This window comes from Chelonoidis abingdonii, chromosome 14, assembly GCF_003597395.2.
Source record: "Chelonoidis abingdonii isolate Lonesome George chromosome 14, CheloAbing_2.0, whole genome shotgun sequence".
NCBI lineage: Eukaryota > Metazoa > Chordata > Testudines > Testudinidae > Chelonoidis > Chelonoidis abingdonii.
This window is the reverse complement of record NC_133782.1, coordinates 14,146,809-14,159,181: the sequence shown is the minus strand read 5'-3', so window position 1 is coordinate 14,159,181 and position 12,373 is coordinate 14,146,809. Positions and strand designations below refer to the sequence as shown.

Below are 12,373 nucleotides of genomic sequence, written 5' to 3'. Positions count from 1 at the left end.
ATAGCTCCATTGACGTCCAGTTTACACCAGCTGAAGCCAATGGAGTTGTGGCAGTTTACACTAGCTGAGCATCTGGACTAGAAGAGATTACATTTCAGAAGTCTAGATGGACTTGTCAAGTCTACAAATCTAAGCTGGAAATCTCCTGGGAATGTTTTTCCTATGACATTCTAGTACTTCTGGTTTCTGGCCAGAACCCAGCAGGTTTACAGGACATTCATCAGTAATTAGAGACAAAAAATTGCAGCTTTTTATTAACTACAGAAAAGGTTGATTTCAAGACGTGTTTACATTTCAGTGACAGTTCAGGTGCTATCTTACCTATCTGAACCAATTCATGCAACCATTACAAGGGTCAAATATGGCCCTTAGACACCCAGGTGAACATTCTATTTCGGTCAATAGCAGTTGTGTATGCTTATCTGAGAGTAAAATTTGTCCTACACTCAGTGTGAGCTGAAGGATGATATGTCTCTTGCTAGAAATTCAAAGACAAAAGATTTCATCTATGCTGAGATAATACTCAAAAATGTCTTCTTCTGCTTAAGGACCCAAATCAGGGATAAAAGCACCACTATACTAAGCACTATGCAAACAAATATAACAAAAACTGTCTGTGCCCTAGAAAGCTCATTGTCACTGGCTGTGACATGTTAGCTGGGTCTGTGAAGAGGAGTTGAGCTTCAGCCCCACCTGTGACTAATTCAGCTCATCTCCCCAGGTGGGAGGATGAGTAATAATAAATTGTCATATGAGAGATGGATCAGATGGCTGAATCAGGCCTAAGGTAGTTAAGGAAGTGGCCTTAAAAAGGAAGCTAGGCATTGGCAAATAGCGGTAGATGTTAGGGGGGAATAAGAAGGCTTTGGTGGAGCTCTGATTCAGCAGGTGGTAAGGAGGACTGTCTGCTGATTACTCCTTTCTGAAATGGGAGCAAGATTGACAAGGACTGGCCAGCTGAGCTTATATGACTAAACACCTTCTCTGCCCTTTGGGGAACTATGAGATGCCCCTCTTAGGGGGAAAAAAAGAACAGGCATACTTGTGGCACCTTAGAGACTAACAAATGTATTTGAGCTGAAGCTTTCATAGGCTGCAGCCCACTTCATTGAATGCTTGCAGAGGAAAAGACTTTAGAACAAAGCTCCTTAAGTAGAAGGAATTGAACTCAGCTAGAGACTGAGCAGAAGAGCCTGTTTGAACTTTGAAGAGAATTTTCAAGTGGGAACGTGAGCCTCAGGGAGGAGGGACTGATCCCAGTTTGAGACTAAGGTGAAGACTTGGTGGGGGTTTTTTTTGTTTTTTTTGAGAGTGGTATACTCTGGCAGGGGTGGGCTTTCACTAAATGACTTAGTAGGTGGCCAGCCACTGGCTCAGCCAAACCAGACTGTGGGTTTCTTTTATATATATTTAAAAAAAAAAAAACACACCTGAAAAGAGAAAGCTGAGACAGGGGGCTGCAGAGCCACCCAGATAATGAGGAGTTGCTTAGGAGGTAGCTGGTCTATTTACACTGTCTATACATAGTGGCACACAGCTATTAACAAGATCTTTTTTTAAAAAAATGACATGCAGATTGCTCCAAAAGTGTGTTTGCTCTTCAGATAAGAGCCTAAACAGCACTGTATAAGAACAATTGTCTGTTAACATAAATCTTTCTTGTTTTCAGCTTGTTCTGTCAATAATCATAAGACGTCTCTCTCAGAAGCTGTTTACAGTGACAAGAACACGTTTTATAGTCAAAAATTTAAAGCATGTGTACTTCAAGTAGTGAGCCAAATGTTAGTAACATAGAATTGGAAAATCCAAACTAGTCTGATTTCCACTGGGGAAGAAGAGACATTTAACAACACTGAGCAACTGACAGTCTTCATCTTCCATTTTTGTAACAGCTGAAGCTAAATGAATGTGATGTAAGTTCATAGCTATTGTCTCAGAATATAAGTTTGGAATGGAGAGTTGAGAAGCTGATATCCAGACACCTTCAACTTATCCTCCTTTGCCTGTATCAGCTGAGATAATGGGGATGTGAGAAGTAAGCAGTTTTTTAAAATTCTGATTTCTGCCTTTGACTACCATAAAATTCATTACTTCTTCTAATAAAGACATCAAGTTCAATGGAATGGTCTTCCCCCTCCACTCTAGGTGACTTAATTATAGTGCAACAAATCAAACAGCTGATCAATAAATGGACAATCCTATGTATTTAGTTTATTTGGAAACAAACTCTTAAAATCTGTAGTTTAGGGATTTTTAACTAAAATCACACCACTGAAGAAATATCTCTGCAAATTAAAAAAATAAATAAACCTATACCATGGGCCTTAATATGGTTAGAAATAACATTTAGCAAAACACTTACTTGCTAAAGAAAGTAAAAAAGTGTAAATTCTGCAACTCTACACAAACAGCTGATTATTAAAAGAACCATTGAGACAACACTTGAAAAATATATGATGAAACTAACAACAATTTACTTAATTTTTTGGAGCAAGTCTAAAAGCATACACATAACTTTAAGCATGTGAATAGTTACAGTGACTTCAAAGGGCCTAGTCACGTGCTTAAAGTTAACATATTCTCTGTGTTTTATGGCTCAATGCCTTAGAAAATGCTTTGAGGGGGTTAACCACAAAGGGCAGCGGAGAATAACTTACACTATATGTGTTGGGGTAAATTTTCGGAAGAGCTACCTTGTTGCAGGAACAAGCTATGACCATGCTGTTTGTGCTTGCACATTTACACGCATAGTTGAATTGTGGGAGCAAAGCTGAGTACTTGTGCTGGTATAATGAGATGGTCAGCAGTACCAGTACTTGGAGTTGAGCTCACTATCTTGCAGTCAAAATGTGTGCCTTCCAAAGAAAGGCTGGGGTTAGCCCAGGTTTAAGGTATCTATTAGGGCTGTCAAGAGATTTAAAAAAAAATCACAATTGCACAATTCAAAAGATTAATCATGTGATTAAACAATAATAGAATACTATTTATTTACATTTTTTGGATGTTTCTGCATTTTCAAATATATCAATTTCAGTTACAACACAGAATAGAGTGTACAGTGCTCACTTTATTTTTGATTACAAATATTTGCACCACAAAGAAACAAAAGAAATAATATTTTTCAGTTCACCTAATACAAGTGTTGTAGTGCAATCTTTTTATCATGAAAGTTGAACTTAGAAATGTAGAGATGTACAAAAAAACCTACATTCAAAAATAAAACAGTGTCAAACTTTAGAGCCTACAAGTCTGCTCAGTTCTACTTCTTGTTCAGCCAATCCTTCAGACAAACCAGTTTGTTTACATTTGCAGAAGATAATGCTGCCCACTTCTTGTTTACAATGTCACCTGAAAGTGAGAATAGGTGTTTGCACTGCATTGCTGTAGCTGGCATCGCAAGATATTTACGTGCCAGATGCACTGAATATTCATATGTTCCTTGATGCTGTGGAAAATGTTCATTTTCTTCACCTGAGTCAGATGGCACCAGCAGATGGCTGATTTTTCTTTTTTGGTGGTTGGGGTTCTGTAGTTTTCGCATTGGAGTGTTCTTTAAGACTTGTGTAAGCATGCTCCACTCCTCATCTCTCTGAGATTTTGGAAGGCACTTTGAAAGGCAGATTCTTAAATCTTGGGTGGAGTGCAGAAGCTATCTTTAGAAATTTCACGCTGGTATTTTCTTTGCATTTTATTACATTTGCAGTGAAAGTGTTCTTAAAACAAACAACATGTGCTGGGTCATCATCCGAGACTGCTATAACATGAAATATATTGCAGAGTATGGGTAAAACAGAGCAGGAGACATACAGTTCTTCCCCAATGAGTTCAGTCAGAAGTTTAATTAACACATTATTTTTTTAACAAATGTTATCATGGAAGCATGTCCTCTGGAATGATGGACAAAGCATGAAGAGGCATATGAATCTTTAGTGCATCTGGCAGGTAAATATCTTGTGACACCAGCGATAACAGTGCCATGTAAACACCTGTTCTCAATTTCAGGTGACATTGTCATTAAGAAGTGGGCAGCATTCTCTCCCAAAAATGTAAAAAAACTTGTTTCTCTTAGCAATTGGCTGCACAAGAAGTAGAACTGAGTGGACTTGTAGGCTCTAAAGTTTGACACTGTGGGTTGGTTTTTGTTTTTTACAGTTATGTAGCAAAAACAACTTACTTTTGTAAGTTGCACTTTCATGATAGAGATTGCACTACAGTACTTGTAACAGGTGAATGGAAAAAATATTTTTTTTATCATTTTATAGTGCAAATATTTAATAAAAAATAATATAGTGAGCACTATACACTTTGTATTCTGTTTTATAATTGAAATCAATATATTTGAAACTGTAGAAAAACAACCAATTGAAACTTATTAAATATTTTTGGATTTCTAGTGTTTAACAGTGTGATTAATCATGATTAATTTTTTTGAGTTAATCATGAGAGTTTACTGCGATTGACAGCCCTAGTATTGATTATATTCTGAAGGTGAAAATTTGTCATAGATGCAGTCATGCTATGAATACACTGAATGGAAACAGTACAAATGCCATGAGTGCAGTAACTACCTTTTCAAAATGCAACAATGTCATGTGCCGGAGCCCCGCCCCCTTCATGGCCCCACCCCTGCTCCTCCTCTTTCCCAGGAGCCCCTGCTAAGTGCAGAAGGCAGAGCAGGACAGTGGAAAGAGCTGGCCAGAGAGCCTAGGCTGCTGTGGGGAGCCCCAGACTCTCTACTTGCTCTTGGTGAGGGGCTGGGGTACTCAAAAGTAGCCCCTAGCCCGTGTCTCCATCCTATCTGGCAGTAATTCAGTATGTTTGATCAAAGTTTCCATAGTTTAAAATGAAAACTTTATTCCCAAATAACTTTTCCCTCCTTGATACTTAACTACGGAATTATGTGCTGTTTTAATAATGTACCTCCTTCTGATTGACACAGATGAGGAAAAGCAGCCCCATACAAAGAGTTTTATTAGAGCTGAATAAATAATTCATAATGAACAGTTTATTCAACACATTTTGCTCCCATTCTGTTCACAAATTGGCCAGGAACAGACTGTGATTTTCATAGATTTATTAATTATTCAGAACGATTCACCAAATAATTCTTGGTCTCCAGCTCATTCACATCCACTTGATTATGAATATTTGATATTTAAAATGCAAGATGTTTGTTTGGATACATAGCTACCATGTTATGATCCTACTTAGATGATACTGATCCTGCCCAACTTGGATGAGCATTAGAATTAGGTTTCCAGTGCAAGTACTTCTGCTTTCTAATTTGAAACTTGCTTCTATGCATGTTCTGCAATGTTTGCCATTTTAAAAAAGAATCAATATTTCTGCAAGTAAATCTGTTCACTAGAATATTCACAGAAAGCAAACTCAAAAGGGACATGAACAAAGACATTTACGTGGTTTATGAGAACATCCACAATTACAATAGTAAGGATTAAAAACCAGCCTCCTTCCACCAAAGTTTAGAATGCAAAATTTAGGCCCCATTGAAGTCAACTGTGGTGATGGCTTGAAGGAGTGGGATTAGGAAGAAATTTTCCCTATGGATAGATTATTCCACTAATGCCTACTACAGAGTTTCTTGCATTTTCTTCTGTGGTATCTGGTACTGGCCACTAATGGAGATGGAGATGCCTGTTTCATGGGAAATTCTGAAGGAAAAAAAAAATCCATTCCAAAATATAACAACCCCTCCCCTAAATGTTTTAAGTTGCCCACTACATGAAATTCTGAAAAACATCTGTTAAATTTGAAATGTTTTGTTCTTATTTTGACCTTTTTAGATTTGTTTCATTAACATAAAAATGAACAAATTTCACTTCACTTCAAAATGGAAAATTGAAATGTTCCATTCCAAAATAGGTCAAAATGGAATGTTTCAACATTAAATACAATGAAGTTTTTTTTATTTCTTTGATGAAATTTTGTCAAAACTGACTTGTTTCTCAAACTGTTGATTTAGACTGACATATTTCATCAAAAAAATGCAACAAAAATTTTTATACCCAGCTCTATTTTTTCGTCATAGGTATGAAATTAAATATATTTAATCACAGGATGTTATGAGCGTGAATTAATCAATGTTTCCACAGAGTCTGTAGATGTAAAGATTGTTAGTATTCTTCCAAATAATATTTTACCACTATATTTAATGGACTTTAAACTAAAATGCCAATTACAACCTGATTTGTTTTCTTTAAATGCCATTTTATTTTTAATTGCAGCATCCACAGAGAGCGGTTCTATTTAATTGTAACAAGATTGACTAAAAGTAAAATTTCAGCATACATGCACTTTAGTGAGGGTAAAGCTTTCTTGTAATTTTCTGTAATTGGAGTAAATGAGACTATTTGGCTCAACACATGCAGTGTAGCTCGAAGGGGAGGAGCTGAGTGGGTTTTATGGAAATGCTGAAGTGTGTGTCTCCTGCCACAAAAGTAGGAATATGATCAGAGTGTCTATTTTATATCGGAGTTCCAGGATAAAGAGAAAATAGAACTAGTTCTGAGGTACAGATCCTGCTCTTGCATGGCAAAAACTCTTCATGAGTCAATGGAGTTCCTCACTGATCTCACCACTGGGATCTGGTGATGTTAACACTAATTTATTACTGTTATTATTTGCAGTGCCTAGAACCTCCAGCCTGGACCAGGACCCCATTGTGCCAGGTGCTGTACAATTTCAGAATAAAAGATGATCGAGGCCCCAAGGAGCTTACAATCTAAGTATAAGACAAGAAACACCAGATGGATACAGTCAGATGCAGAAATACAAATAAGCAATGAGACAATATTGGCCATCATGGTAGGTGTGCTCTCTGCACACTAGCAGCCTTGTCAAGTTTTTTTTTTGTGTGTGTGTAGGCATCATAGCAAAGGAGAGTTTTGAGGTGGGATTTGAAGCTGGAAATAGATTGCAGAGATTTCAGGAAGTGCCTACCAAGCATGTGGGGCAACATGGGAGGAAGCACAAAGATGCCTGTTTAAAAATGTAACAAGTAGGCAAATGGAGGTTGATATCCTAGGCTGATTGAAGCTGAGCACTGACAGCATGATAACTAATGAGAGATAATAGGTAGGATAGGGATTGACCATGAAAGGCCTTGAAAGGAATACAAGCAGGTTAAATTTGATGAAAGAGGGAAGGTGGATCCAGTGGAAGTTATGCAAAAGACAGAGGCAATGTGGTCAAAGAGACAGGCTTGGGAAATGACCTTTGCAGAAGCATTCTGAATGGATGTGAGCAGGACAAGATTGCATTTGTCAAGGTCAGAGAAGGATATTGCAGTAATCGAGATGAGATGATGGGAGCTTGGAGACGAGTTTTCTTTATGCAGATAAATAATAATGGCCACATTTTAGGGACATGATTCAGAAAGAATTGGTAAGATTTTGACATAACCTGGATGTGAGGACCTAGAGAGAGGTCCAAATCAAAGATGATACTCAGATTACAAGCCTGAGTGACAGGTAGGCTGGTGATGTTGTCCACAGTGACCGTTATCCTTTCTCAATGCTTTGGGCCAGATCTCCAGTTCCTCTGAATTCTCCTTTGTGCTGCTTCAGTGGCACAAGGGGGACTTAAAACTGCCTCAAGCATAGGGGAGTCTTCATCTGACATAGGGCTGGCATTATCAGCTCTACTCCAACTACACCCAGCTCTCCTGGTATAGTAGACATTTCAAGGTGTGCTGGAGGGGTTTAAGTGGCATTGAGTTCGATGAGGCTACCTGTAGCACAAGGTACTACCCTTTGAGACTAAGGATGGCAAAATCAGGCCCTTAGTTCATGACCAGGAAAGGACTTAATGTTTGTGCTTAATAGCCAGAATCAAACATGTGGGAAACATCCATGCTGGCTTTTAAAAATTTGTTAATTACCTTCACTTAATTAGCAATAATTAATATGAGGTAGAAATATCTAATAAAGACAAGCCCTTGGAGAGTGCTTTAGAGTGTATGTACCTGGCATCTAGTTGATCAGTGAACAAGTTAAATCTTTTCACTGAGGAAAGGCAAGAAAGCGTGTAAAGACTGTCTAGGTATGGAAGAAAGTCATCAGCTGTAGCTTAGTAAGTGGCAGCCATAAAGATGGCTGAAATTTGCTGGTCAAATGGCTTATAGTTAAAAGGGTTTGCAATTTTGCCATGCTCATCAGAGACCAATAAAACTCCATTTGTATGTTGAAACATATCCAGCTTGCATGGCTAAAGATAACTGTGTGGGCGCATGTTTACATGTATACACAGATTGAGACCCCCACCGTGGTAGGGGTTATACAAACATAGTGAGACAGCCCCTGTGCCAAAGAGTTTACACATAGTCATTCTTATTATGAACGCTTGACCTCACTAGGTGCTCTATGTGGAAATTATACTGTTCCTGCGATTGCACCATTAATTTTCTTAGAATGTTTTTAGAAAATGATCAGTAACAAAACAATTTGAATGCAGTGGGTATTTTTTGAATGCTACCTGCCATGGCACAATGAACAGAAGCAGTAGTGATGCTTCTCTTCCAGAAGCCTGTTAGTTTTATTGTTTTGAAAGGAAAAAATAGAAAAATGAAAATGAAGTTGCAGCAGTATGTGGGAGGAATGACTGTATTGTACGTGCTTTTTGCAAAATAGACCAGAACAGGCTTTCAGTCATCCACACAGTTAAAGTAAACAAGGCTAAAAATAATCCCAGAGTGGAAAACAAATTGACCTTAGAATATGATTATACCTAATTTTCACAGACTTCATGTCATCCTGCATTCACAGCATAATTCCCATTTTAGCAGAATGGTAAACATTTTGTTTCATCCAATCATTCATTCTTCCTGTCTTGAGGAACAATTTTATGTGCAGAGAAACAGGAATGAGAAGATGAATGTCCAGAGCCTTTCCATGATAAATGATGTCACATACACACACAAATGCTACATCTGAAGCGTTTTTTGCTTCCCCTCCCTCTATTCCCCTGGTGCTACATTCTTGGCACATACTCTGAATCTGAGCAAAAAAAGATAGACCTAGTCTTGTGAGTCATTTTCATGATTGATCTAATTTACCTTGAAGGTTAATGTATTCTAAACTAATGCAGAGATTAATAACCACTTAAAGATATATGAAAGACATTTAGCTGTATACCAGACGAGTGTTGTAACCTATTTTATTATCTCTTCAGTGACTTTGGGAGTTCATTTGGCGAGATTTAAAGGGAAATTTGATTGTATGATATATTGAGAGATGGGTACAGAGCATCAAATATTTTTCAGAGCGTACTCCTGTTAATACTGAAAACAAGGATGTAATCCTGTTTGCTTATATTACATTTTTCAAATGAAACATATTTATTTTCAAGGTGAGAACTAATGTTCAATCTCTTTAGGCATTTACAGTAGGCCTGTCATTGAAATTTCTGCAAAGATCAAACAAATAGAGCTATCCAGAAGGACAGCCAGTTCTCCATCCTGCTCTTGACTTAATTAAAGGCTTTGATCTTTGAATGTTCTATAGGGCTTCCTCCTTTCATAGTTCTTTGGGGAATGCTGGGGCAAAGAGGCAGGCCAGAGAGTGCAAACTGAATTGAGGAAGACAGAATTATTCTTGATCATTTTGGCTACCAAAGTCTACAGAGGTCTATATCAAGTCTATATAAAGGCTTTCAGAAATGTAGCATGCTGGACAATTGCAGCTGCTGTGGTGGGTTTCAGAAGAGGTGGTCTCTGAGGTAGCATGGTCATATGCTACTTAGAACTTTACAAATGAATACCAGAATGTTGAAGTCAGTTCAGTAGTGAATGGGGACCCATTTCTTTCTGGAGTGAGAAGTGATGAGCTTTTGCAAGTTGTGCATGCAGAGTACCTCTGGGGATCAGGCCTGAGAAGAATAAATATAGGCAAGCTTCAAACCATTAAAACTAGTCTAAAAACCTGCTGGTTTGTTGTGATGAGGTAGGCAAAGCCTATCCTGGGCTAGGACAGGAAAAGGTTAATAATCTTGCCTAAAGTTGTCTGTCCACTGCCCTCCACTGGCTGAAGTGTCAAGCCAGGAGGGAGAACCTCCCAGCCTTAGGTGGTGGTGAGGAGGGAGCAAGAGATAAAAGAGAGCAGCAGACTTCCTCTGGATGCCTGAGCAAGGGTCCCCTGAAAGCAATACTGTATCTCTCATTCCATTGCCCTACCATTGTGGTATTACCTAGGAGCTCCACTCATGGCCCAGGATGCTGTTGCACTTGGTGCTATAAAAACACAGAGGAAAAAAGACTGTGCTTTAGGGCCTGATTTTCAGAGAAGTAGTGTATCCTCAACTCCCACTGATGTCTATGAGAGCCGCAGGTGTTAATCACCTCTGAAAATCAGACGTCTAGTGCTTTAACAGCTCCACTGACATTGAATTAATCTATTCTATTGACTCAGCCCCTTCACTGAGCTTAAAGACACTTTTGCGGGGAAAAATAGATATTATGTAAAACATATTCACATCCAGAGCACAATATCTCAACACTCAGTTGTCTTTGTGTACATGACATGGTTTATCTGGGTATTTATCTCCAAACACTGTGCTGCATAAATAGTGAATGTACAAATGGGCTAACACTGGCTACCTGACTTATTTCCACAAGTTATTGATGACTTCATAACTCATGACTGTCAGAGCAAAGCCGGGCCCAGAGTGATTTATGAAGGGTCATCAATAAAGAGTGGAAATAAAGGATGTGTATCTAGAATCAGCCCTCTTTATGCAACACTAAATCAGACAAATGCCAAGATGAAAACTATCATCCACATTCACCATGTCAATGAATAGTGTGGAGAAAATGGTCTGAAAGATATCAATGTAAAAGAGAAACCAAAACCAGGATGGTGGCGCTGTGAAAATGACATTGTGTGGTCTCAGATTTATATTTTCCTGACAAACTGGCCCAGTTCACTGGCAGCAATAATGGGAATTCTTAAGGAAGAAATCGCCATGTGTCTCTCCTCCGAGCAACTGTGAATGCCTTTCACTCTTAAATAGAGTTTGTCTGGCTGATGTGAATAAGAAAACTGATTAAAAAAAATGAACTGACTGGTACTGGTATGTGTAACACATAGGCCCTTGGCACAGGGTCCCCTGTTCTTTGCAAGCAACTCTTGTCCCAGACTTCACGAATTCAGTACATCAAATGTTTTGTTTACAGTGTAGTTGTCCATAAAGGGTCACATGTAAGGTCTCTATTGAAAGCTTTCAACTTACTGATGTTCATAATCACGATGTAATGTGTGGGTGATATTTAAGGAATAATGTAACTATATTGAAGTTTATGCCCTTATGGTCTTAAACTTAAAAGGAGTCGCCAAGGACTGATACTATTCGGTGATGGCCTATTCATGCAGGATGAAATTGCCACCCCTTCCTGGTCAGCCACTGGCGTAATGCAAGGTTCAGTTGTCTACTATTGCCCCATCACAGAACAGTCAATGAAAAACCATCCAAAACAACTGCAAACAATCAAGACTACTTGGAGATCTTTTAAAAAAAAAGAACATTACCATAGATGGGGAATTGCCCTGTCTCTGAATAAAAACAAATGACCCTTTTCAGTATAACACGGAATGGATCTGGATCCTTTCACTGATGAGACATCTTGTTGGGCAGGGGTGTTTTTCATGAAATATTGGATTCTGTCTCCTGTGAAGCCAGCCAGCTCTGCAACAGTCTGAACATTGGGGGGAAACCTACTTTATAAGCTAGGAAAGGTAACTATCAATAAGTGTAGGGCCTAGTTTGCATTTTTTATTTTGTTTTGTATTGTAACCATTTGTTTCTACCGCTCTTGTTTCTAGTGGAAACTGTTTTCTTTTCTTTTGTTTCATTACAAGTGCTGTGTGTTATACTGAAGCAGTGATTTTAAACTGAGGTACACTGCTCTTTTGGGGGCAGAGGGTCTGGGGCTTTTGTGAGTAGCCAGTGTCAGGAGCTGGATATTACAGGGGAACTCTTCAAGGGAGTTAACTCTTAACTTTTGTTAAGTTGTCAAGCAAAGGCAAGGCTGGTATAACCCAGACGAGAGTGGGTATCTGAAAAGCTGATGGTGTTAGGGAGCCAACACACGTTTACCACAATCAAAGCTTCCTCATGCTGGAAGCACGGAGTGACAAGATAACTCACAGTCCTGGATACTCCAAAAACCATCACGGTATGCAGAGGAGTTGTATGTTCAGATGATCCTGGAAAAACTAAAGGTATTTTTATGCTACAACAGCGCCGCTATGGCACTGCAGCTTTAGTGTAGATGCTCGTTACATTGAGGGCAGGGTTTTTCCCATTGAAATAATTAATCCACTTTTCTGAGCAGGGCCGGCTTTACTGTTTTCGCTGCCTC

General features: G+C 38.7%; 1 long non-coding RNA gene across 2 annotated transcripts in view; it reads left to right on the top strand.

The window, feature by feature from the left end:
• Positions 1-1,299: 1,299 nt before the first annotated feature.
• LOC116821474 (uncharacterized) overlaps positions 1,300-12,373 on the top strand; it is a 55,854-nt gene continuing 44,780 nt past the window's right edge. The window contains exons 1-2 of one of the 2 annotated variants that reach the window (XR_012656984.1): positions 1,300-1,913; positions 6,648-6,825. This is a non-coding gene — a long non-coding RNA (uncharacterized LOC116821474). Of the gene's footprint in view, positions 2,036-6,647; positions 6,826-12,373 lie in introns of both variants that reach the window. The other variant, XR_012656983.1, reaches the window with a different exon arrangement.